Source organism: Acomys minous, assembly GCF_964271855.1.
Source record: "Acomys minous genome assembly, chromosome: 2".
Lineage (NCBI taxonomy): Eukaryota > Metazoa > Chordata > Mammalia > Rodentia > Muridae > Acomys > Acomys minous.
This window is the reverse complement of record NC_140484.1, coordinates 148,259,824-148,285,880: the sequence shown is the minus strand read 5'-3', so window position 1 is coordinate 148,285,880 and position 26,057 is coordinate 148,259,824. Positions and strand designations below refer to the sequence as shown.

Genomic DNA, 26,057 nt, shown 5'->3' with positions numbered 1-26,057 from the left:
TTCTTCCTTCTGTGCATACATTGCTTGTTTTCTTCCAATATCTGATAACTAGGTGTTCAGGTGCCTAGAACAGCGTTCTTACAGCCCCCCCCCCCCCAATGATGAAGCTGGGAAAGTGCTGCAACTTGCAGGTCATGTTGGTGAAGGATTGAAGTCATTCCCCCATATCTCAACTTTCTACCTCTGTGGGCTGGGATGGAGTGGTCTTAGGTCATGAGAATGACAGTGCTCTCTGCAAGAACAGTAAGTTAGCACATTCTTCGGAGAGTGGACTTGTGGGCGACTCGCCTGAGCAAAGCCACTATAGCAACACAGGCTACTGTGGCAGAGAGAATAAACCCATGCCCTTTTCTCAACGTGCTGATATCCACAGCCCCAGTTAAATCTTAAATAATATAGCCGCATGATTGGTAGGGTCAGGAACCAAAGATTAGAAAGAACAAAGTACTCTTTTTGAGACAGAGTCTCATGTAAGCCCAGGCTGGCCTTGAGCTCACCATGTAGCAGAGACGATGCCTTGAACTTGATTCCAACTTTAAGGATTACAGATTAGTGCCACCATACCTGGTTTAAACCATGCTGGACTTCCTGCATACCACACAACTGCTCTACCAATGGGAGCTGCACCTAGCCCACAGGACCAGAACATCTTTGAGCTGTTTGCTTGCTTGCTTGTTTGATACGAGGTCTCACTGTGTAGCTCAAGCTGGTCTGGAGCTCACAGTCTGCCTGCCCTAGCCTCCCAAACTCTGGAGGAGTTACATGCGTGTGTGGCAATGCCCAACCATGCCCAACCAACGATACCATTTTGTTTGCTTTATTTCTAGAGTTAAAAGAATAGTTCAGCCGGCCAGAGAGAGATGCTCAGCCGTTCAGAGCATTGCCTGCCCTTCCAAAGGTCCTGAGTTCAATTCCCAGCAACCACAACCATCTGGAATGAGATCTGGTGCCCTCTTCTGGCCTGCAGATGTGCATGCAAGCAGAACACTGTATACTAAACAAATAAATAAATAAATCTTAAAAAAAAAAAAAGTACAGATCAGTATGAGTGCACAACGAAATGTTTGTGGAAACGGGACAGAAGACTCCAGAAAGGACAGCAGTCAGGGTCCCTTCCTGTCTGAAAGTGTGACTCTACCACTTCCACGAGCTCTTCGGATGGGGCTCTAAGGTTTCCTTTGGTTGCCCTGGAGACAAGCTCTGCTTCCAGTTCTCCTTCTTCAGCATCACACCTTGACTCCCGCCTCCCCCGCCCCCAAATCCCCCGCACTCCCATTTAGTGGAGGTGATACCGGAACTCTGACCGCACTGGCCAAGGAACAGCACGATGAGCACGTGACCCAGCCTGACCAATCAGCATTCACCCATTCCCTTGGCCACAGAATTTGGCTGAGGAGTGGGCTCCTATACTAAGGGGTTTAGCCCAGACTTGTTGTAGGAACGGTTCTCTTTCTGGAGGTTAAAAGCTCAGCCTGGAGCTACTGGGGTGATGTCAGTGGGAGTAGAGAAGAAAATAGTCCACAGAGGAGAAACTTATCAAGAAGAGCCAACAGGGTGTGTTGCTGAGCCCATGGCAGAAAATACAGGAAAGTAAAACACAAACACATCTTTGCAGTTTCAGGCCTGAATGATTAGGTAAATAGAGATGCCTTCGAAGAAGGAAGTAGAAGATTTTCAAAGCTTGGCCAACTTAGACCAATTTATCTCTGTGTAAATGACATGGGTTACGCTTTGAATAACCAAAGCTTAAGAAAATATTAACTCTCTGCCCTCGGCTATGCCTCAGCGTTTGTGGGCCGACTCCATTCCACTTGGCTCTGCACTGTGGGAGTCAGCTTTCCTCCCTTGCCTTCTTTCCTGGCATCCATTTCTCTTTGTTGTAGAAACATGCTGCCCTGGGTAGCACTCTTTGCTACTCTGAGCCCCCGTGGGCTGGAAGGGAACATAGGAACCCACTGAGATTCTCTTCTTCCAGGCTACAGTGATGCCTGAGGACGTATCACCCAGGCAGAGCTGGCACGAGTCAAGCCTAGGAGGTTTGTTTCTTTTGCTGAAACTGTGGCCAGGAAGTTTAAGCCTGAAGCTTCCACTGGTCACCAATAGGTTTGCTAAAAAGTGATGCCCATGGGGAGAGAGCAGGGCCAAGAGGTACATAGAAAGGGGTGTGCTAGCGATGTGCATGCAGCCCCTGGATACAGCCGCACCTGAAGGTAGATAACTACTACATGCCTGCCCCATTGAATTCCTTTCTTGACATAATTTTGGGTTTGGTTGCTAATTGTTTGCCAATGAACAAAAGAATATTGCCTATAACATGACTTTTGCAAGTAGGGACATTTACACACACTGTAGTTCTCTGAGGAAACCCATTGCTGTGGTGGTATTATTATTACTATTACTATTACTGTTACTATTATTATTATTATTATTATTATTATTATTATTATTAGTAGTAGTAGTAGTAGTAGTAGTAGTAGTAGTATTTTTGAGACCGGGTTCCTCTGTGTAGCCCTGGCTGTCCTGGACTCACTTTGTAGACCAGGCTGGCCTTGAACTCACAGAGATCCCTCTGCCTCTGCCTCCCAAGTGCTGGGATCAAAGGCGTGTGCCACCACTGCCTGGCCAATTGCTGTGTTTTATCACAAATTACTTTTTAAACATGATTTGGAGCTCACTTGTTTCCTTCTATAGATTACCATGTCTATGCTAGGGATCCCCAGGGTCTACATAAATCCAGGGTCCTACATCTAGCAAGCCAAGTAATGCCTAGTACATTCAGGAAATAAAATTGGCGTATATAGACCAGCCCAAGAGAAATAAGCACATCCACCAAAAGATGATGAGTCCAAAGTTGGAAACCACTCAGGTGCCATTCAAGATCAGATAAGGAAATGAACTATGGCATGCTAATAGCATGAAATATTACACAACAATAACAAAGATTAAACTTTTGGTCCATGAAGTAGCATGGATGACTCCTACAGATAAACAAGTTGAACACAAGAGGGCATATGCTGTATTAATGCATCCCAGTTCAAGATCAGGCTAGGAACACGTGCTGATTTTAGTCAGACTAGTAGACATAGAGAAGGAAGGAGATGGGCAATGGCTGGGGCTTTCTACGAGGGTGTCCCTAAGTGCTGGCTATGATCTTGTACTCCTGGGTGGAAGATGCCTAGAAGCATTAGATACATGTGTGCGAATGTCCATCAGGTTATACACTTAAGACCGGTAAACATATTTGTCAACACATTACTCCTAAACTAAAAAAAGGAAATGAAGGCTGGAGGTGTGGGGACTAGGATGCTTGTTATGGTTGCAGGAGCAGAAAAATCTCAAGCTTCAGGCTAGCCTAGGCTACATTGTGAGTTTGAGGTCAGCCTCGGCTATCCAGCAGGACTCTACCTCAAAAGGAGAAAGAAAGAAGGAAAGAAAGAAACAAAGAAAGAGGAAGAGAGAGAGAGAGAGAGAGAGAGAGAGAGAGAGAGAGAGAAGAAGGAGAAGAAAGGAAGAAAGGAAGGAAGAAAGAAACCAGAAAAACCAAACCAGAAACCATACCCATAATACTAGCTGGGGATGGAAAAATAAAAAAATGAGGATTTGGGCTCCCAGACACTCCTGATTTTCTTGCATCACAGAAAGTCTGAATAGATGAAATCAAAATCTAGGTGAAGACAAGACATATTATTTGACTTAATGTCAATATGGATAAATGAACGTGGTTAAGAGCCCCAGCACTTGGTGTCAGGTAGAAAGAACTTCAGCTTCCGTTTCCTGGCTGTGTGGTAGTGCAAGGCTCCTAGCCTCTCTGAGTCTGTTTGCACACCCACCTCACACCAACAGTAACATCCTAGCACCTTCTCCAGGCACCTTCAGAAGTTCCTAGTGAGCACTGTTTGCGTACATGTGTTATGGATCCTTGGGCAACTTCTAGAAGAGATGGGAGCTATGGATATGATTAATTAAAGAAACAGGCTGGGCAGTGGTTGGCGCACACCTTTGATCCCAGCACTCGGGAGGCTGAGGCAGGCGGATCTCTATGAGTTCGAGGCCAGTCTGGTCAAAAAGCAAGTCCAGGACAGTCAAGGGTACACAGAAAGACCCTGTCTCAAAAAATAAATAAATAAATAAAAAATAAAAAATAAAAAATAAAATTAAAAAGAAAGAGAAAAGAAGGAGTGATCCCACACAATTTCTAGGTTATCATAGTGACAATAAGAACCTATTTTGGTGTTTTGTAAGACAGGGTCTTACAGTATCCAGGCTGACCTCTAGAGACTATATAGCCAAGCCTCGCCTGAACTCCTGACCCCTCCTGAGTCTGAGATTAGAGGCATGTACCACCTTGCCCAGCCAAGAACTAAAATTTGCCTTAAGCTTCTTATTAGTGCAGAATACAAGGAAATCAATCAGTGTAGGTCACTAGACTCTCATAGGTAAGCAGAGAGCAGGGAGGATTGGCAAGTCAGCCATGCTGCTGAGGACCAGTTTCTGGACAGGTTTTATGAGGATCCTTCTAGAAGGATCCGATAACAGGGTGAAGCCAGCTGCAATGTCACATAAAAAGCACTCAGGGACAGACAACCCCAGGAGCCTAAAGTTGAGGAGACACCAGGGTCCCCTCCAGGTAACTGATATGAAAATCTGTATAAAAGGTTTTATGCAGCCTTGATGAAGAATGATATTATGCTAAATACAGAGAAATGTGTGCAAGTGGAGATCATCATAATAAGCAAAAGAGTTCAGACCCAAAGAAACATCACTGGCTGAAGAGATGGCTCAGTGGTTAAGAGCACTTGCTGCTCTTCCAGAGGACCCAGGTTCTGTTCCCAGGACCGACATGGTAGCTTCCAATTACTTGTAACTCCAAATCCAGGTGATCTGATATCCTCTTCTGGCCTCCACGGCACCAAGGATGAACTTGGTACATAAACATGCATACAGGTAAAACACTTATGTACATTATACTTTTTAAGAGATAAAATATTCAGGTATGGTGCTACATTCCTTTAATGCTAGCACTGGGGAGGAAGAAGTGTAATGCCCAAGTTGTGAAATCCCCAAAGACCACCAGGAATCAGCCAGATGCAAATCACATAGGGTCTCATTTATTTAATTTTTGTTTTGTTTTGTTTTATTTTTCAAGACAGGGTCTCTTTGTGCAATCTTGGATGTCCTGGCCTCGCTTTGTAGACCAGGCCGGTCTCGAACTTGCAGAGATCCTTCTGCCTCTGCCTCCCGAGTGCTGGATTAAAGGCATGTGCCACCACACCAGGCTGGGTCTCCTTTATTTTAAGCTCAGAGCCTGGACCTTCAGCCCCCTTACGAGGAGGGAAGATGGTGGTCCCTAGTGCTAGTGGAACAAGATTTTTAGAGGAAACACTGTAAGTGGGGGAGTTTCCAAGCACAGGAAAGTTGCCCTTTGAGCTGATTGGCTGGGGGACCAGGACTAAGGCCGCAGGAGGGAATTTTTCACTTATTCTGGTCATTGTGACCTGCAGCTCTGATTGGTTGGCCCCGGGTACAAACTGCTAGGAATAGTTACAGGCTGTATGTTTGTGGCTCTCCCTGGAAACTCCAGGGGTCAGGAGCAGGGGGGTCAAGTTCTCAGGCCCTGAACACAAAATGGTGTTGGTTTGGTCTCTACAGAAGCAGCTGGATCTTTGTGAGTTCTAGGCTAGCCTGGTCTAACATCATGAGCTCTAGAACAAGGCTATGTAGAGACTCTGTCTCAAAAGACCCAATTAGTCAATTAATAAAAAAGAAACTAAACCCAGGTGTTTAATCTCAGCACTTAGGGAGCAGAGGCAGGGGGCCTCTGTGAGGTTGAGGCCAGTCCGGTCTACGTAGTAAGTTCTAAGCCCGTCAGGGCTACAAAGTGAGACCCTGGTCAATACATAGATAGATGGATGGATAGGTAGATAGGTAGATAGACAATCACATTTTCTCTCATTTATGGATTTTGGGTTTTATATAGACAAAATCTCTCTCTCTCTCTCTCTCTCTCTCTCTCTCTCTCTCTCTCACACACACACACACACACACACACACACACACACACACACACACACAAGCATGGAAGTAGAAACAAGACTGTCTGGGGGAAATGGGGTTTTAGAGGAAGGAGGCAGGGAGATGAGAGGAGGAAATGGTGGTGAATATAGGTAAAGTACACGGTATATTCTGTAAAAATGTCCTGGCAAACCCAACACTGAGGGCAATAAATATGTGCCAGTAAAAATTCTTCCTAAAGAGGGGGCTAGAGGAGTGGCTCGGGGGTTAGGAGCACCTGACGCTCTTGCAGAGGACCTGGGTTCGATCGCCAGCGCCCACACAGCGGCTCAACCACATGTAACACCCAGTTCACCGCATGCACAAGGCACACAGACACACATGCAGGCACACGCCTAAAACACCCCCCACCCCCCACACACAAACAACACACACACACAAACACAAAAGAAAAATATAAAACAAAAATATTTTTATGTGTCCTTCCTACAAAGAAAGGAGAATCCATTATTGGAGCACATTCAGCTCCCTGAGCCCTGACTTTTCTCACTGTGTCCCCAGTTATGGGAACTGTGAGATCTAATGTGGTCTGCAGATGTCACTGGGAACTGCTGATGTCACGGTGTCTATAAAGCAGGCTTCTGTAAATTAATTTAGTTTGTTGATTGATGTATCGTATTTTACTACACAGTCATGGAGTACAGTGTGATGCATGGTTGTGTGTACTTTGGATAATGATTAAGAGGGCAACAGCATGTCATCATCTTAAACGACAACTGTTTCCTTATGGTGGAAACATGAGGAGTCTTTCTCTTGAAATGTGTGGTGCCTTTTTTTTTTTTTTCTTTCAAGATAGGGTCTCTGCATGTCCTGGACTCACTTTGTAGACCAGCTGCCTTGAACTCACAGAACCTGCCTGACTCTGAGTGCTGGGATTAAAGGAGTGCACCACGACACCTGGCTGTGTAATAGTTTTTTGTTGTTGTAGCCTTGGCTGTCCTGGACTTGCTTTGTAGAATAAGCTGGCCTCGAACTCACAGTGATCTGCCTGCCTCTGCCTCCCGAGTGCTGGGATTAAAAGCGTGTGCCACCACGCCTGGCTGTGTGATGCATTCTTGTTAGTTACTTTCATCTGCTGTGCTAGGATGGCTTTTGCCAGGAACTGGCAGGAATAGGCTCTAATCGCTGATGCGGGCCTCACCTGAATGTTCCAAGTTCACTGACTGCAGATTGACCACCATAGTGGCCTTTATGGCTGACCATCAAGTGGACACTACAGCTGACCACCACAGTGACTCAGTGGCATACGTACATATATTCCAGAAGAGGACATAGTGTCTAAGAGGAATTTGAAGGGAGCATGGAAACAGATAAGATGAAAATATAGTATACATATTGTGAAAATTTCAAATATAAAAATGTATTTCTAGACAAACTCCCAACATGGAGTGGGGAGGCAAGCACAAAGTCCCATCCCTACCCAAGGAGCCATTGGCAACTGGGCTGCTGAGGCGGGGAGGAGAGGTGGTTTTCTTTAAGCATGGAGCCCTGGTAAGGCAATCACACTCTAGTGGAAGACCACACATCCAAGAACGTATGGGCAGCACAAGTTGGACTTGATAGGTATAAATATGTATATGTTTATATATTATGTATACCACATATAATTTGTATATAATATATTATACTATATTGCATATTAGATATGCAAATTACATATTATATAATAAACATAATATATATAAATAAAAAGAGGTCACAAAATTGGGTAGGTAGTAAAGGGGGGATCTAAGAGGAGCTGGGGGAGGGATAAATAAGATCAAAAGGAATTGCATGAAATTCTCAAAGAACTTAGAAAAAATTACATATGTATTTAAAAATAACTAAATAAAATAAAAATTAGTTTTTTTCTTTTCTTTTTTTTCTTTTAGTTTTTTTTGAGACAGGGTTTCTCTGTGTAATGGCCCTGGCTGTCCTGGACTCCCTTTGTAGACCAGGCTGGCTTTGAACTCACATTGATTCCCCCTGCCTCTGCCTCCCAAGTGCTGGGATTAAAAGTGTGCGCCACTACGTGTGGCTTTTTTTTTCTTTCTTTCTTTTTTTTAAAATTAGTTTAAAAGAAAAAGCCTTCTTAACAGAAAATATAAACTTCAGTGAAAATACACAAGAGTTTTCTTGATTTACAGTCATTTAAAATAAAAACTGAGCCAGGCGTGGTGGTGTCCACCTTTAATCCCAGCACTTGGAAGGCAGAGGCAGGTGGATCTCTGTGAGTTTGAGGCCAGCCTGATTTGCAAAGGGAGTCCAGGGCAGCCAAGATAACAAAGAAAATCCAAAAGAAATAAAAATAAAATAAAAACTGTTTTGCCAACAGTTAACTCTCAGAGCATGGCTTCTAGGGAAAGAGTGGTGAGAACTTGTTTGTATCTCTCTATCAAACCCCAGACAGGTGACAGAGGCTTTCAGGTAAATCAAATCAGCAAGCAGGCACATCTACTGGGTTTCAAAAAAATGCAGTTTAAAGCCTGGAATCAAGTGTGATATATTGTCATTGAAGTCGAATGCCGTTCATCATGGCAATAAAAGGGAAAATTAAAAGCCCACATTGCTGCCTGGATGATCAGCCCCACTGCCCACTCTCCTTGCAGCTGGTAAAGACAGCTGACAAACAGCTGACCGGAGAGAGGTTGTGCCTGCCTCTTCTACCTAGGTGCAGTGGAGAGCACTTTAAAGGGCTCAAAGATGACTGGAAGATGGCTCAAAGCATCTGAATTCCATGCCCAGGACCAACTTTTAAAAACTACATGCAGTTGTCTAGTTGTAGGAGTGTCACATAGGAGGAATTCTGGGGTTCACTAGTCAGTCAGTCTTTCCTGCTCAACGAGTTCCAGGCCTGAGAAGCTGTCTCAAACAGTAAGGTGGATGGTGTCTGAGTAATGTGTGTGCACACTTGTGTAACACACACACAGCCACAGCCACACACACACATATGCACACATATGTGTGCATACACACAGAGGGTGCCTGACATCAACCTCTGGCTTTTGCTTGCATGTGCCCACACACCTGTGACCATATAAGCAAGCACACATGCATACCACACTCAGAGACACACACAAAAGAAGAACATTTCTCCTGAAATCTTTCTAATTAACAGGCACATAGCATCTCTACTGAGGAGTCTTCAGCAGCCTTTCAACTTTGTCAGGATGCCCTTTGCAACCAAAGCCCAATGAAGAAACTTCCTGAAGCCGCAGTGTGTGGCCAGAATCACACTGCAGACCCATCTGCCTTACGAACTAGTTATGTTCCAAGAAACCCTATGGTAAGTTGAAGATACTGTGTGCCTTAGTTAAGGTTTCATTGCTGTGAAGAGACACCACGACCATGGCAACTCTTAGTTGGGGCTGGCTTACAGTTTCAGGGGTTTAGTCCATTATCATCATGGTGGGAAGCATGGCAGCGGGCAGGCAGACACGATGGTTAGAGGAGCCAAGAGTGCTACATCTTGGTTGCTAGGCAGCAAGAGACCGAGTACCACACTGGGCATAGCTTGTGTATAGGAGACCTCAAAGCCCACCCCAACAGCGACACACTTCTTCCAACAAGGCCACTACCTCCTGATAGTGCCACTCCCGATGGGCCAAGCATTCAAACACGTGAGTCTATGGGTGCCACAGCTATGCAAACCACCACACTATGAAACCAATGGATGAACACCCGAAGCAACTGCACTCATCAGTACAGCAAACACTGTGCATGCCGGCTGCATCTCCCGTGGCCGTGGGGCCGACAGGGAGAGTAAGGTGCCATCGCTAGGCTGGGAAAGTGTCAACAGTCAGCTCTCAGAATCCAAGCTCCGAAGTGCTCCCCCTGAATGCAGGCAGCTCTTGCACCCTCACACAGTCAAAACAAGGTAAGGCGGAATTCCTGGAAGGAAGCTGTGTCTGCCAAGACTGACGGATTAGAGCTGAAGTGACCGGAATGCCTCAGTCCCAGGGGCTAATTACTTTATCCTGGGCTAGTTCTAGCCCTGGTTCCCCCAACCCTGCAGCCCAGCCATTCTTTACCACCTCTGTGTCAGAACCAACATCCTGTGGCTAACAGATGAAAACCTTTCAGAATCTATTTATTTACTAGACCATTAGTTTCCAGCAACTTAAAAGCCAAGACTGCCATCACAGCGTCTGAGGACTGTGGAAAGCTTACACCAGTGTATCCAAATTCTCCTTGATTCATGACTTTCTTACTTCTGTAGAATTATAAAACTTCATGAAGCGGCTTCTGAATTGAAACATGGTATTTGGGGCAACCTAAATCTGGGTTCCCAGGACATGGTCACTCAAAGTTAGCTCTAGAATAAGCTCTTATTTCCCCTTTAAAGTGAGAGCAGCTGTTGGGGTTGGAGTGAGGGTGGCGGGTGTTTTTGTTTGGTTAGTTTTCTCTGCACAAACAGTAACTTGGATCATGGGCACTACCGAGTTTTATTTTTACTTTAGCACACAGTGACTTTTGTTTTTAATGTGTACTTGCTGCTTGGGGTCATGTCCCTCGAAAGGCCTGTGCGTTCACGGCTTGCTTCCCAGTTGGGGCTGCTGTGGGCCATTGGTGGGGCCTGTAAGAGGTGGGGGCCAATAGAAGGCCTGGGGTCAGTGGGGTAGGTGCCTTTAAAGATGACATTAGGCCTCCAGCCCTTTCTTCCTCTCTTTGGCCTCCTTGCCTTGACTGTGGCCATAAGCTCAAAGCAACAGACTCAATGACCAGACTGGAATTTCCAAAACCATGGGCCGAATAAACCTTTCCTCTTTGTAAGCTGATCCACTCAGGTATTTGTTATAGTAACAGGAAGCTGACTAGCACAGTATTTTTATCATTAGCAAGAGCAGTTCCACCACCAAAAAACTGTTCGTTGCTGCTCTCTACAGCAACCTCCTCCTACCCTTAGATCTGTTCTCCATTCACACAGTTTTGTCTTTTCCAAAATATTTTGTGGATAAATGGAAGCCCATTTGTGGAGAGTGGCTCCTTTCACTCAGCAATAATGTAAATAGAATTTAAACTATGGGTTGGTAGATGACTCAGTGATTAAGACCACGTGCTACTCTTCCAGAGAACGTAAGTTCTGTTCCTACCACCCACATCAGGCTGCTTTACAACGCCAGCTCTAGTGATCTGACTCCCTCTCCTGGCCTCTTGGGGTACCCACACAACCAGGCACATACCCACACATATAGACATGTGCATACATAAATAATAAAATAAGTATTTTTTAAAATAAGCGGTTTTGATTTTCTTGAATGCCTACATGCATAGAAACACGGAAACTGCGACTAAATCTGGTCCCAAGCTGTCTCCATACACAGGGAACTACAGCCTAACAGGATGGCCTATTCTCGTAACGAGTAGCCATACCTCTGCCAGCCACTGAGGCTGAGCTTTCAGCTGTTCACAAGCTACAAACTGCTCAGATCTACGCAAATACAGCAAAGTGTGACCTTGAACCTCCCTCACTACTTTTGAGTGTCTCCTTCTTTGTTTTTGTTAAGAGTATCTGCCTGCTTGTTGGTGGAGTTTCCTAAACCTTTGCTCATTCACACCGCTTCACAATTCAGGGATCTTTTCCTTTCTCAAACCGAGAAACCGATTTACTTCTGAGAGCCGTACCTTGATGCACTTGCCTCTCATTCATAAGGCATGTCCCTGTCACAGCACCAAGAACAAAACTAAAACAAAGATTTTATTTTAAACATCATGCATACACATGCATGGTCTATTAGGTCTCAAACCTGTGACAAATGGCTAACTGGGGTGCCTAGCAACATATCAAAGCAGACTCTAGAATTTGGAACGATCCCGAATGTGGTGGGTAGCAGAAGCCAGAAGAAACAAGTGACCCATACACACCTTAGGAAAGTCAGAGCAGCAGCGTGGTACGGAGTGGCAGGAAGCTCTTTATGCCACTTCTGAGGTTTTGGCACCAGATTAATAAGGGAGGGCGGGGCTCGGAGAGGGACAGGACAGCTCCCAGGTATGGTGGAGAAGAACCTTTATGACAGATATGAGGAAGCACATAGCCAGAGACACCTGGAAGGGCCCACAGTGAACATGACCACGTGAAGAAATAGGAAGAGGAGAGTGGAAAGGCCAAGAGGCTAGAAGACCAAGAAAGGCACCCAAGACCAAGACAGCAGGAGGTCAAGAGACAAAAAAGGGCTAAAAGGGACCCTGTAACCAAAATGGTTGAATTATATAAGGAAGAGCAGCTTGGGGAAGGGAAAGCCCAGCCCAGTCCCTGGGCCGTAGTTGTTTAGGGTAGTGAGCAGGGTATGTCATCAAGGGGGACCCTGTAACAGGTAGGGACTAAGGAATGCTGGGAGAACGTGGTGGACAGAGTCACGCAGGTATGTTGACAGGTTCCTCAGATAGCCGTTTGTCCTGAGCCTGAGACCTAACACTGACAGCCTTGTTTGTAAACAAATTGCACATGTTCTCCATTGACAATAGACATTAGTTTACTGTTACAGGCTGAGAGCAGACCTCAGCTGTAGATCCCAGTGTCTGCAGAACCCTGAGTTCCATCTTCACTCCACACACGGGGTCTCTACTAAAATAAATGTATTAAGTGACATGAATAAATGCATAGCGTGTAATGTAATAACAGGACCAAAAATGATGAAGAGAAGGAACACTAAATGACTTAAGTTGGCAACCATGGCTTATACACTATACATAAAAGGTAGCTGTGAAGCCTGTTATTAAGGTTGAAGTCTGGTGTTTCTGGATAGTCTCTGAGCTTGGTATAAAATGATGGACTCCCTTTCTCAGCTGGGTTCCCTCTCCACCTGATCTCGGGAACCCCAGAACCTCTAAGGAGCTTCACACTGCCTTCAGAGAGATTACACGCTCAACCCTTTCCTGATAAGAAACCTGTTCAGCAAGCACTTGGGGATTCCTGGAGGTGCCCACCCTATGTTAATAAGATGTCTTTCAACCAATGGCTTTTTAACTGTACCAGAAGATTCTCCCCCACCCATAGGATAATGAAGTATTGCTTTCCCCTCTTGTGATAGGGCTGTTTTGTTACGTGTAGATCAAGTATCCCTGGCACCTCTAGGCCCAGCAAATCAAACACATCCACCCTCAAAACCCCTCCTACTACCCAAAGTTTATGATGTCCCCTGATTCACGAAATAAAGGTTTTTGCTTGCTTGCTCTCTCATTCTGTTTCCTTCACCACGACCGTCTGAGCCTCATCATCTATTCTGGGGAAGAATCACTGATGGTTGCCGTGGGCTTGACTGCAGGTCAGGCAGTGACCCAGGAACTGCTTTGGCAGCCTACCCCATCACTAAACTTAGTGCTGACCGCCAGTGAAGTACCCACGGAGGCCGTGTCTCACCCAGCCTGCCTTCAGGCCCTCCAAGGCTGCATCATCGGCCCACCACCTCTGCTGTTGGAACTCCCAAGTCTCCACTGACATCTGATGCTGCAATCTCATTTCTAAAGAGCTAACTGTTGTAACACCCAGTGGAAAACTCATTTCTACCTCCCCAGGTGAGACTGGGAGCCTCATCTAGTGCATGGGCCTCACCTAGCACATGGGCCTCGCCTTGAGCGCTCTGAGCAGCTCCTGAGAAACAGGACCTTTGATCTTGAGGTCCCTCTGTTCCCCTCTGGAAGCAAACAGTGCCTGGACCAGCCTGCTGGACAGGGGACCCAGGCTGCTCCTGGACAAAGAACCACAGGCAGTCATTGTACCCACCCACCCCCAAAAAAGACAGACAGACAGACAGACGACACACACACACATACACACACACACACACATGTGCACTACATTAATACAGAATGCCAATTGGTTAGGTTAAGTACTGTTGAAAAGGAAGAAGTAAGGGAATTCAAAGAGAAGAAATCTGGATTCACTTAAAATCCCAACACCCAGGAGGCTGGAGCAGGGGGATCAGTACACGTGAGTTCAAGGCCAGCCTGGGCTACATAGTGAAACCCTGTCAGAAAAAAAGAAGGGCATCGAAGGAAAGGAAGGATTAAAGGAAGGAAGAAAAAATGAAACGGGGGATGGGGGGATGAGGAAATAGGAGGAAAGGAATGGGGAGGGAAGGGGAGAGGGAAAGGGGGAGGGGAGGGAGAGGGGAGAGGGAGGGGAAGGGGGAGGGGAGAGGAAGGGGAAGAGGAAGGGGGAGGGAGGAGAAAAGGAATGGGAAACAGGCAAATCACTGTGTTAGCTTTTTTCTTGTTGCTGCAGCAAAATGCCTGACAAAAGCCACTTCAGGAAGGGAAAGTTTATGTTTTATTTTGGCTCACAGCTCCGAGGAATGCATTCCACCGCGGTGGGGAGGCCGTGCTGTCAGGAAGCAGTGGGTCACATTCCCACTCGAGAGGCAGAGGGTGAGGGATGCTGGCGCTCAACTCCATTTCTTTTTTTTTGTACTCCAGGACTCCGTGGAAAGGTACCACAACATTTACCATGGCTCTTCCCACCTCAGTTAGCTGAACCTAGAAACTGCTTCACTAACGTTTGTTTCCTAAGAGATTCTAGATTCTGTCTAGGTGACAATCCAGTGACTATCCCCATCACTCATTGCCAGGCATCTCATTATGACAGGCTCACACTGTGCTTTTCTGGGACTTGTGGGGCAAGCGCTTGCCTAGTGCATGTGTGAGAGTTTGTGTGTGTGTATGTGTGTGTGTGTGTGTGTATATGTGTATGTGTGTGTGTATGTCTCCTTGGCTTCATTCCCCATTATTACCAAAGAGGAAAAATAAATGCCAACACAAAGGGTAGTGATGGCCATATTTCTGAGGGTAGTGGCTCATGTGTCTGGCCATCTGTCACTCAGACTTATGTTTGTCAACAGAGGTTTCCATGTGCATCTCTTCACTGGGCTTTTGTCTGCATAGGCAAACTTTGCTAGATGTCAGCGCCATCACAAAGGCTCTGGATGCCCTTCAGCTCAGGATCAGGAAATGTCTGTAAGGCAAACAGAACTGCAAACAAGAACTATACTCGAATGTAAACACTTCCTGGTAATTAAATATTTGCAAATGCAAGATATGTGGGCCTTTTCAGAGAACGTTTCCGCCTCTGACTCAGATGTAGATGTTGCCAGTGTTCAGACACTCCCAGGCACCCCGGAAACAACCACACTACGGTTTCAGGGCTGAGGTGTCCAACCTGAGATTGGGAGGGGAGATGCAAACTGTGAGTGGCTGTAGAGATGGCTCCGTGAGTAAAGGTGGTCGCCACCAAGCCTGACAAGTGGAGTTCCATCTCCAGAGCTCATGTGGTGGAGAGGGATTCTCTGACCATTGCACATGCACCATGGCGAGTGCTCACACACATGCAAGCACGCACGCCATGCACGGGCGCGCGCGCGCGCGCGAACACACACACACACACACACACACACACACACACACACGCGGAATGTCTACTGTAAAAACCTGTTTCTTGTTTGGTGTGGTTCAGCCCCAGCATGCATGTACACAGGATTTAATAAAGTTAGCCCTAGGCCAAGAGGCAGAACAAGAAACCAAATGGCAAGGATTAAGCAGGAAAGAGGAACTTAGAAAGCAGAATATTTAGGACAGTGTGGAGAAGTAGAAATAGCTCTTTGGCTTTTGGTTTTTAGCTTATGACATTTTCCTCCTGGGCTGTTGGGTGAGCTAGCAAGCTTTTGGCTCTGGGCTTTGGGGTTTGGGCCTTTTCCTTCTGAGAAGTCTGCTGAGTAGGAAGGTCAGCTGGATGCTTTCTCTACCTCTCTGAGCTGTTGGGGACAATAGGCCATATGGCCAATGTTCAACCATCTTGTCAGAGTCTGCACCTTTAAGTTTCTGTTTTTCCCGGAGCTTGCCTTTCACCCAGCTGACCCCCTGTTGTGGGTCAGCAGTAGACTAAAGACAGACAGAGATGGAGCGACTCTGTTATGGTTTAGCATACATTACAGAGTCACTCACTCCAACATTTCATATTACTAAAGTCAAAACTAAGTTATTTCATCTGATCTCCCAAGAAATCAGGATAGCCAGTTTCCCAAGAAGCCACCTTCAGCCAACAGAACAGGAAAGCCTCCTCTGCACCAACCTTTTCAGGGAAGTTAACTTTGGAACAACCGGCAAATCAATTGCTTTTGCTTCTTTTCTTTCTCTCCCAGCCGTTTTCTGGTTATCAAGCCACCCTGCACTCTGCTCATCAGAACTGGGGTGATCCCCACTTCTAGAATCACAAACACAAGTCAACGAAGAGCATTCAAAGATTAAAAAAAATATGTGTGTGCTTGTGTGTGTGTGTGTGTGTGTGTGTGTGTGTAATATAGATGTATATGTATTCAAATAAGCACACTGTAATTTTGTCTTTTAACAGAGGGATGGATTAGTCACTGAATTTGGAATTGGGGTACCCTGTGGGACTGAGCCCTTGACCTGGGGATGTTGCCCTGACTCCAGGTAGAAAATACTAGAATTAAATTCAACCTCTGGGCCAGCTGGAATAGGAGAATTGGCCAGGAATAAAATGCCTTCTACTGCCAAGCCTAGGAGTCTCTCTGTTGAGACCCAGTAGGAGTTTGGACTTCCCAGAGCTCAGGTTTCTTTGTGTGTTGCTCCCAAGGCCAGGACTTCAGAAGCTCCAAGTATCAACAAAGGTATTAAGCTGTTGTAAAACATTGGAAGGAGCTGGCCCTGGCCCTGAGCCTAAATCCTTAAACCCTTGCACAAACTCTGACCCCCCAGGGAGCACTTCTTTCCTCTCTGTCACAAGATAAGCGGCACTCTCTTGCAGGTGCCCTGAACCAGACAGACCTGCTGGCACTTGCCGCTTCCTGCTTTGGAGACCCAGGCTGACTGCAAGGAACCTTCCTTTAAGGGAATTCCCCTGTGGCGACTCTTGGAGTGACACCAACCATCACAACTTCAGCAGGAGGAAAATGTTTTCCCAATTTTGAAGAAACACAAAATTCTTAACTGCCACAGTACATGCAGGTGATGTCCAAGAGTGAAACAGGAAGAGAGCTTCAATGGGAGAAAGCGTAGAGGCGCCCATGTGCTCAGTTTATGAGGTGGGGTGTTCTTATCAGGCCATAGTCAGCAGCACTCAGCTTGGGGGGCGGGACTTGAATGTCAGTGTGCGTGCGTGCGTGCATGCGTGCGTGCATGCGTGCGTGCATGCATGCATGCATGTGATAGTTAATCTCAACAGTCAACCTGACATGTTCTAGAATAACTTGGGAGACAGGTCGGAGAAGCAGTTTCTAGATTGGGTTAGCAGAAGTGGACAGACCCGCCCTAACTGTGAGAGATCCTATCCCATGGGCTGGGGTCCCACACTGAATACAGGGGATGGAACTGAGCAACAGCCTTCAACACTTCTACTCTCTGTGGATGTAATCAGCTGGCTCAGGCTTTGGCCACCAAGATTTCCCCACCGTGACAGACTGCGCCGTCAGCAAAATCAGCTCTCCCTTCCTTAGCTCGCTCTTGTCACGCATTTTGTCACAGCAATGAGAAAAGTAACAGCTGGACATGGTGCCTGCCTTTAACCCCAGCACTCAGGAGGCAGAGGCAGGTGGAATCTCTATGAGTTTGAGGCCAGCCTGGTCTACGAAGAGAGTTCCAGGATAGCCAGGGCGGGGTGGGGGGTGGAGAGAGAGAGGGAGAGAGAGAGCGGGGAGGGAGGGAGGGAGAGACAGAGAGAGACAGAGACAGAGATAGAGAGACACAGACAGACAGACAGACAGACAGACACACACACACACACACACACAGAGAGAGAGAGAGAGAGAGAGAGAGAGAGAGAGAGAGAGAGGACTAGTACAGTATGCTATTGGCATCTCTGTCATCCAGGAGGTTCAAAGCTCAACATTTCACAATACACACACAGAACAAGCCAACAAATAATTTCCTGATCAAACTTCTCAACAGTGTGAAAGCTGAGATATCCTGATTCGTAGCTGCAAGTGAAAAAGACTAAAATAATAAGCAAAAATGGGAGGAGACCACAGAGAAAAGATAGCATAGGTGAGCTGGGCTCCTGAGTTCTCAAAACAGAGTCCATTCAGGATAGCTACATGGACTAAGCACCAGAGCATGTAATATTTCCACAATAACCAATGAGACAACAGACCCCATAAGGTTAAAAGTGGTTGCCATGGTAACCAAGAAAACAGATAAGGTGGTCATCTCCCATGTGACCAAACAATGTGCAAGGTTTGGTGTAGAAGACACAAGGAGAAAGTGTTTAATTTTTATCATTTCCTTTATGCTATTTGAAATATTGTGTGTGTGTGTGTGTGTGTGTGTGTGTGTGTGTGTGTGTCCATGTGTGTGTGAGAGGGGGGGAGAATGTATGTCCACACACTCACACATGCACCTGAGTATGTGTATATGTACCACATATGTGTAGGACCCCTCAGAGGCTAAAAGGGGGCACCTGGTCTCCAGGAATTGTAGTTACAGACGGTTGTGAGCTGCCACTTGAGTTCTGGGAGCCAAACCTTGGGCCTCTGAAAGAGCAGTGAGAAGTTTTTGTTGTTGTTTGGTTTGTTTTGTTTTTTTGAGACAGAGTTTTTCTGCGTAGCCTTGGCTGTCCTGGGACTCAGTCTGAAAACCAGGCTGTCCTTGAACTCAGAAATCCTCCTGCCCCTGCGTCCTGCGTGTTGGGATTAAAGGCATTTGCCACCACTGCCTGGCCCAGTGAGAGTCCTTAACCATCAAACTGTCTTTCCAGCCCAGTGTCCTATTTTTTTCAGGTGTTTAGACACTGAACTCAAGTGCTTTATAAGCTGAACCATCTTCCCAGCCCTGAAATAGTTTTGGACAAATAAGTACCTCTTACAACTTTTGAAACTAAAGAATATGATGTCCAAAATCCACATTGAAACAACACAGAATCTCTCAGTTGGTTGTCTCGTCTCTGTGAGAGAAGACTTGGTGGAACAAGCCCCGTCAAGAAAGGCCATGTCTGGGCTCATGGTTTCAGGCCTGCCAGTCTGTCGTGGTGGGAAACATGGCTTCCAGAACCGTCTGAGCATCAGAGGCTTGCAGGGCAGCCCATTCACACCTTGGTGGTTCAGGAAGCAGAGAAAACAGGCCCAGAAAGTTGACGGGGCTGTCAGCCTCCAAGCCTAGGCCAGACACCCGTCTCCATCATCAGCTAGATGCTATATGTCCGAGCACACAAACCTCATGGGGATTTTCCAGATTCAAGTCCTTCCAGACTCCCGGAGCAAAACACTGACTATTCAACAAAGGAAGCACGGCCGACCTTGAACCACTCAGCTCCACACAGATTGCACATGAGACTCTGTAGTCTGCATTCCCCTCCCCCACTGAAACGACAGCTCTTGAGACAAATCTACCTTTGGGAGGTAGCCCCCTTCTCTCATCATTTAAAGGCCATTTCTCTGTCTACTCTTGTTTCTCATTCAAGATTCTGCTAAAGAGGAAACTTCATCTTCTTTATGGAAAAAAAATCACTCTTTTTTTCCCCCACTTAACATAAATGATAATAACAACAGGCTTCCAAACCTTCTTGCGAATTAACAAAAATGACACTGTTTTCTTTTTTCTTTTTCTTTTAAATGCTATTCAGACTCAAAAACCACAGGAAATAGAACTTGTTCCTTCTTGCATTCATAACAATATGAAAATCCTATGCTTCTTTAGATCTGCCTGTGCAGAAACAGCTCTTGCTGGTAGTTAGCGTTTCACCAGCTGTCTTGATCTCTGAGGACGTTGATCCTGAGGACCTCAAATGACCTCAGCAATGACAGTCTCCTCACCTCATTCTGGGAAATCATGGCCAGAAAAAAAAAATATCCAACAGGTGACTCACTGGACTTAGATGACGTGTCTACCTTTAGCCTAATCCTGCTGGAGAACTTTTCCTGATAGCCCATTTCCCACCTCGAGTACGTGTGCACACGGGGACAGGGCACAGAAGGATGTTGGCTGTCCTGAGCCATCACTTCCCATTTTGTCCCTTCGAGACAGGGTATTTTACTGAGCCTGGTGCTAGGCTGGTGGCCGGCAGTTCTGTCTTTGCGCCTGATGGTGCAGTAAATATAGGAGGCCACAGCCAGGCCTAGCTTTTCCAGGACTGCTGGGATCTTATGCGTGCATAGCCCTCCGATCCACTGAGCCATCCCTCTAGCCCCTCTCTTCTTCGCCCTCTTCCTTCCTTCTGTTTTTTCTTCCCCTCACCGATTTGATTTTTGGAAACAGATTCTTGCTCTGGAGCCTCAACATTGAAATTATCCTGCTGTGGTCTCCCTCATGCTGGACCACAGGTGTGCACATCCATGCTAGGCTCAAATCTTGCCTTTAACATCCATCCCCACGGGGCACTTCTCCTCCCTTCAGTTCAGAGAGAATCTTGTTCGACGAGAGTCATGCCAACACCAACAAATAAAGATGCAACCGTGTACTGAGAGCTTGCCTGTGTGTCTACACTGGACCAAGCTCTTCCGTCTCAGCAACTGAACCTTCAAACCTTCCGGAGAGGTCTGGCTGGCCCATACTGTACTGGTGCCGTTGAGGCCAAACAGGTTGTGTAGTTTGATCAAGAACAGAAGCACACCCAGGGGATGTGACCCCAGGGGCCATTATGGCTGAAGACCTTAAACTTTGGTCACTACCATCAACAGCATCATCAATGCGAGCAGAGTAAGAAGGGGAAGAGAGGAGGAGTGAGGAGGTGGCAGAAATCATGGTGACAATATGTCCTGTATTCTTATCAGCTCTGATAGTTTCCTGTAGAGGTATGAGCTCGTAGCATTTTACCCATTCTATAGATGGGGAAACCACGGCAGTAGGGCAGCAGTAATTTACCAAAACACAGTCAGGACCAGGAAAGCCTAGATTTTAACTAGGTAGGAGGAGGCAGCTAGAGCACGTGTGGTCCTAGCCAGAGTGCTCTGGACTTCCAGGCGAGCATTCTTGGCTAACATATGTCTACTGTGTGCACTTTCTGCATCCATACCCAGAAATAAGTCACAGGGAAGCCCTATGTGCTGCTTCTCCCCTGACACATTCCCCAAGCATTCCCTTTACTTCTGTGACCACCTGCCACTTCCCTCTGTCTTGGCAAAAAACAAACAAACAAACAAACAAACAAAAAAAACCATTCCACTAAGTCCACTCGGTACTCTGTGAGGAGAGGTGGGCTGGGACCATTGTGTGGCTCCGGCATTTAAAGCCAGGGAGATTTGTTTCCAGGAAGAGAGCTCAGCTGCAGGGATGCTAAACCCCAGCCAGCAATGCCTCTGGGAAGGAGACTGCTTACAGAAAAAGGAAGCAGGCCTTTTAAGAACAGCCCGTTAAGGTTCTTCTCAGCCTCTGTACCAGGGTCCTGTGCATACAGCATGCCTGCCTAGCTGTCTCCTTCATTTTGTTGAGCAGGCTGCCACCCAGCTGGTGGCAGGGGCAAGGCGAACTGTTGACCCAGCTTGTGAAAGCTTAACAAATACCCCCCCCCCCCCCCCCCCGGTTGTCACCTGTCCCCTCCCTACCAATGAAGAAGCAAGTCTCACCTGTCTCCGCAGCACTGATCCGCTTTGTAGCCCAGTGTCTGTCTGGGATAAGTGCCGTGGCTTGCCAAGGCCCTCGCGGCAGCTCTGACTCCAATTTTCTTCCTGAGCCTGAGCTCCTCCCCCGGTGTCTTCTTGGCATCAAGACCATAGAAAGAGCAAAGTCCCTTTCAGCTCAGTATTTTATTTCTTAGACACCATAAGGAAGTGAGCAGGTTTTCCTCTCTAGTGCCTGTCGCAGAGGTGGGGGAAGAGACTGAGCCATGGGTCCCTTGGAACATGCTGGTAGATCCTGGTCTCCACGATGCTCCCAGCCCTGGGACACTGTGTTCCACAGCCAGCTCCCCTGAGGCAACATCTGATTGTGGCCTTAGCCCACAGCTTTGATCACAGGTGGCCTGTGCCTTGCAGGCAGTTTGGACACGGCTGACATTTCAAGACTGACAGCTCAGATTTCAAATCTGGACTCTTAATTCTTCATCTTCTCCCAGCCTCAGTTTCCCTCCTCGTCTGAGAAATGAGAGCAAACTCTCAGGGGCGGCAACACCGGCAACAAATAGGGCTTTTATGACGTGGGCCGTTACTAGCACCTAAGATTCGACCTTCTGGAGAGAAGCCGTGGTTATGTGGACATTTGGCCTTCACTCAGTGCTGCCTCAAGGAAGGGAACAAGAAGGAAAGGCAGGAAAGAGATGGGGTTAACAGCACAAGTCCGAACTCCTAGCTCTTGAGAAGCTCAGGCAGGAGGATGTCAAGTGTGACGTCAGCTCAGAAAACATTGTGAGAAAGACCCTGTTTCACAGACAGGGAGGGAGGAGAGAGGGATGGAGGGAAAGAGAAGAGGGGAGGGAGGAAATGGAGCTTATACTTCCTGTTCCTGGCGTGCAATATTGACACCCACATTAAAATGCAAAGTAGGCTATGGATGTCGCATAGTCGGCAGAGGGCTAGTGAGCATGCATGAACCCTGGGTTCCATCCCCAGCGCCAGATAAAACAGGGCACACCCCTGTGGCCCCTGTGACCCCTGTGACCCCTGTGACCCCTGTGACCCCTGTGACCCCTGTGACTCCAGGACTCAGGAGGTAAGAGGCAAGAGATTTAGAGGTCATCAGGGTAACATAGTGAGTTTAAGGCAGACTAGGACACAAGAGTCCCTGCCTCAAAACAAAAAGTAAAAACACAATTAACTAATGTAATTAAAAATAAGTTTATGGGGCTGGAGAGACGGCTCAGTGGTTAAGAGCACTTGTCAAGAGATTTGTAGTTGGGTTCCCACACCCATTTCGGATAACTGCCTGTAACTCCTGGGGCTCCAACACCCTGTAGAGGCCCTGCACCAATGTGTACAACTCCAACCACCACCACCACAGACGTGCTCATAACTAAAAATAAAATCCTGGGAGTACACCCCTTTAATCCCAGCATTCAGGAGACAGAGGCAGGCAGACCCCTATGAGGTCAGGGCCAGTATGGTCTACATACCAAGTTAAGGATAGCCAAGGCTACAAAGTGACACGCTTTGTCATAAATAAATAAATAAATATCTTAAGAACAAGTAATTAAAATTTAATTTTTTAAACGCAAAATAGTTATTTTTCTAAAGGAGAGATGGGTCCTTTCTTCCTCACAAATCAAGGGAAGGCTTTAAAATGAGAGGAAGTAGAAGATGGTCCCCAAGAAGATGGCTTGGTTTGCTTCAAGAACTGTCCCCTTGGGGCAGGGATAGGTCCCCAGTTGCTGAGGATCTGAGGAACACAAGGATTGGTGGTTCTGTCTGTTGAGAGGGTGGGGTGGAACCACATGGCAAATGGTGCTTTCTTGTTTGTCAGGCACAGTTTCTTGACTTCTGGAATGTTAAGCATTTGGGTGTTTTGTGTATTATGGGGTGCTTAGTAGAATCCCAGCCCTCTCCCCAACCCATACTAGAAATAGCCCAATTAACCACACCCAAAAGCCCTACCCAGTTTCTCCTTTCTGGAAACCATCCCATGGCCACGAACTCTGCCCTAGACAGTGTGAGATGTTTCTTGCTCTTTCTGCAGATGCCCTAACCTGCCAGTAGTGATTGCTGTGGGCAAGTGGTGACAGGTGGGGAGAGAGACCTGTTCCACTGTTGCCTTAGACACCTTCAGGGGTTTTTGTCCCTGTGGCAGTGTGATTTTCTTAAGAAATAAATTGATTTAAAGACGCTTGTAAGCTGCAGTTTGGACGGTACTACCCGTTTTCGTTACCACAGAAGGGCAGCACAGCTATTGGGGTGCAGAGACTGCCCTGAGCTCCCAGATCTGCCCCACCTCCCTGGCTTTGTCACAGCTGCCACCCATGGCCACTGTGGCCGACCAGCCTCACCTGGGCGCAGCGCCTCTCTCACACTCCTCACTCATGGTGTGTTCCAGCTGGAGACGAGGACCTATGACTGAGTGCAGGTGGCTTGTCCTCCTGGTATCCAGAGACTGGCCACAGTATCCTTGGCATCCAGTGGGTCCCTGGGGATGGCGGTGCCGGACAACTACTCGTCCTGTTGTGCATGCGCTACTGCCCGCTAAGAAAACCCTATCCTCCGCTCGCTCTGAAGATGCCATATGCCACGGAGTCCCCAGGGGATGTAGAAGGCTGGAGCAACAAGCTTCAAGGGGCCTGCTAACCACACTGGGGGATCCTGAAAAAATGCAAAGACAGTCAGAAGGAGATTTGACCACCAGACCACAGTGAGGAAGAGCCAGGCCGCCCACTGCTAGAGTGACACTGCACCACACCAGGTGGTCCAGCAAAAAACAGAGTGGAGAGTCCTCCAATACTGAAATAATAGTGACATGCTGTTATTACTTTGCTCAGCACACACGGGGCTCAGGGGTCAGCCTCGGCACCACACAGATGTCACTACAAGGTACATGGTGCTTCAGGGACGCCAGGATCCTGGACCATCTCCCTGAGGAGGCAGTGTGTCAGCAAACAGACTCTGCTGGCTCCAGTTACCTGGGGATTCTGACACCTGGCTCTGACTGCAAGGTCACAGTGATGATCTGGTTCTAGACTAGTTCTTTAGCATACGAGCATGAGACTGCAAAGTGGCTCAGTGGGTAAAGATGTTTGATGCCAAGCCTGCCAACAGAGCTCAACCCACATGGTAGGAAGGGAGAAATGCCTGCCTACCATAAATTGTCCTCTGAGTTCTGCATGCGAGACAGACACAGACTGTCATAAAGGGTTTTAAAATATAAGCACGTTTGTGTTCGTTAAATCATTTTTTTTTTAATGCCCCCATGGTCAGGCATTGTGGCACATGCCTTATTTCCCAGCACAGAAGCGGGATCGGGCAGGTTTTTGTGAGTTTGAGGAGACTCTGTCTCAAACAAAACAAAACAAATTTAAAAATTAATTAAATGCTGACTCCCCCCCCCACCCCCCACCCCCCGCCCCCAGCTCTGCCCAGATATCCTCAGCTAGCCTGAAAAAGACCATAAAGTGTAACACTACTTGAAAGGTGGTGACTCTGGGTCACAAAAGGGATTTGACTGGGTGTTTTTCCGGGGGAGCTGTGACAGTTCCATAGCAGCCAGAGATCAGACTCCCCAGAGACCCAACAGAACCCTGGCCACCTTCAGGGGCACTCATTATAACTAAGATGCGGGTTTGGTCTGCCCTCTCCTGGGAGGATGGTGTTTACATGGCTCAGAGTTGCTTGCCATCAAAACAAACTTAGCCAAGTTCCCCAGGTGGCCTGAAGGGTTCCCGTGCAGCTCTCTGGTGCCCTCTTGTGGTCATCCGGCTCTGGTGTAAGGCAGAAAAGGGAGGATTCATCAAAGAAGGGAGTTAACCTAAACTAAGAAAGGGGCTATCCCAGTCTCAGAAAGGGGCTCAGTGGTCAAAACAAAACAAAAACCTCAAACTAGAAGCCCGCCTGGCACTTAGCATCCTGCACTCCCACAATGCGACAACTACCTGAGATGGCTTCGTGAATAGGGGAACTGAACCGTGTGCAGGGACATACATGGTACAGTCCAAGCTACAAGTGAGGCTCAGGCAGGAGGATGGATTTCTTGAGCCCTGGGCTTCCGGATCAACCCAGAAAACATAGTCATATCTTGTCTTAAGTGTAAAGGCATAAAAATCTAGACAAGGAGAGGCAGATTCAGACAGGGACAAACGGAACCTGCCTAACACTGCTTGCCCGTCTATAAGCTGCAGAGCTGGTGCTGTGTGCTGTCTGGGTCTGCGTGGCCTCAGGGTCACATGACCTACGACACGTCTGAGCCATGCTGTGGATGTGAATGCATCTGGTTGGCTGACATGACTGGGTCCACCTGAAAGTCGTGTCTCCTGAGAATCCTAACCCCCCTCACATAAAGCTATCTCCCAATAGTCAGCGCAGGGAGAAGGCTGGAGGCCCACCAAAGGCCGAGACTCAACATGCACATTCCAAGATGATCGCAAGCCATCGAAATCCCCGGACAGCCCCGCTTATTTAATGCCAGCGCAGCATGACTGTAAATCAGGACAA

General features: G+C 47.2%; 1 protein-coding gene across 1 annotated transcript in view; it reads right to left on the bottom strand.

Annotated features, from left to right (window-relative positions):
* TMC5 (transmembrane channel like 5) overlaps positions 1–21,700 on the bottom strand; it is a 73,402-nt gene extending 51,702 nt beyond the window's left edge. Inside the window, exon 1 of the mRNA XM_084768569.1 lies at positions 21,558–21,700. The gene's annotated coding sequence lies outside the window, so the exon portion shown is untranslated. The remainder of the gene's footprint in view (positions 1–21,557) is intronic.
* Positions 21,701–26,057: the final 4,357 nt, after the last annotated feature.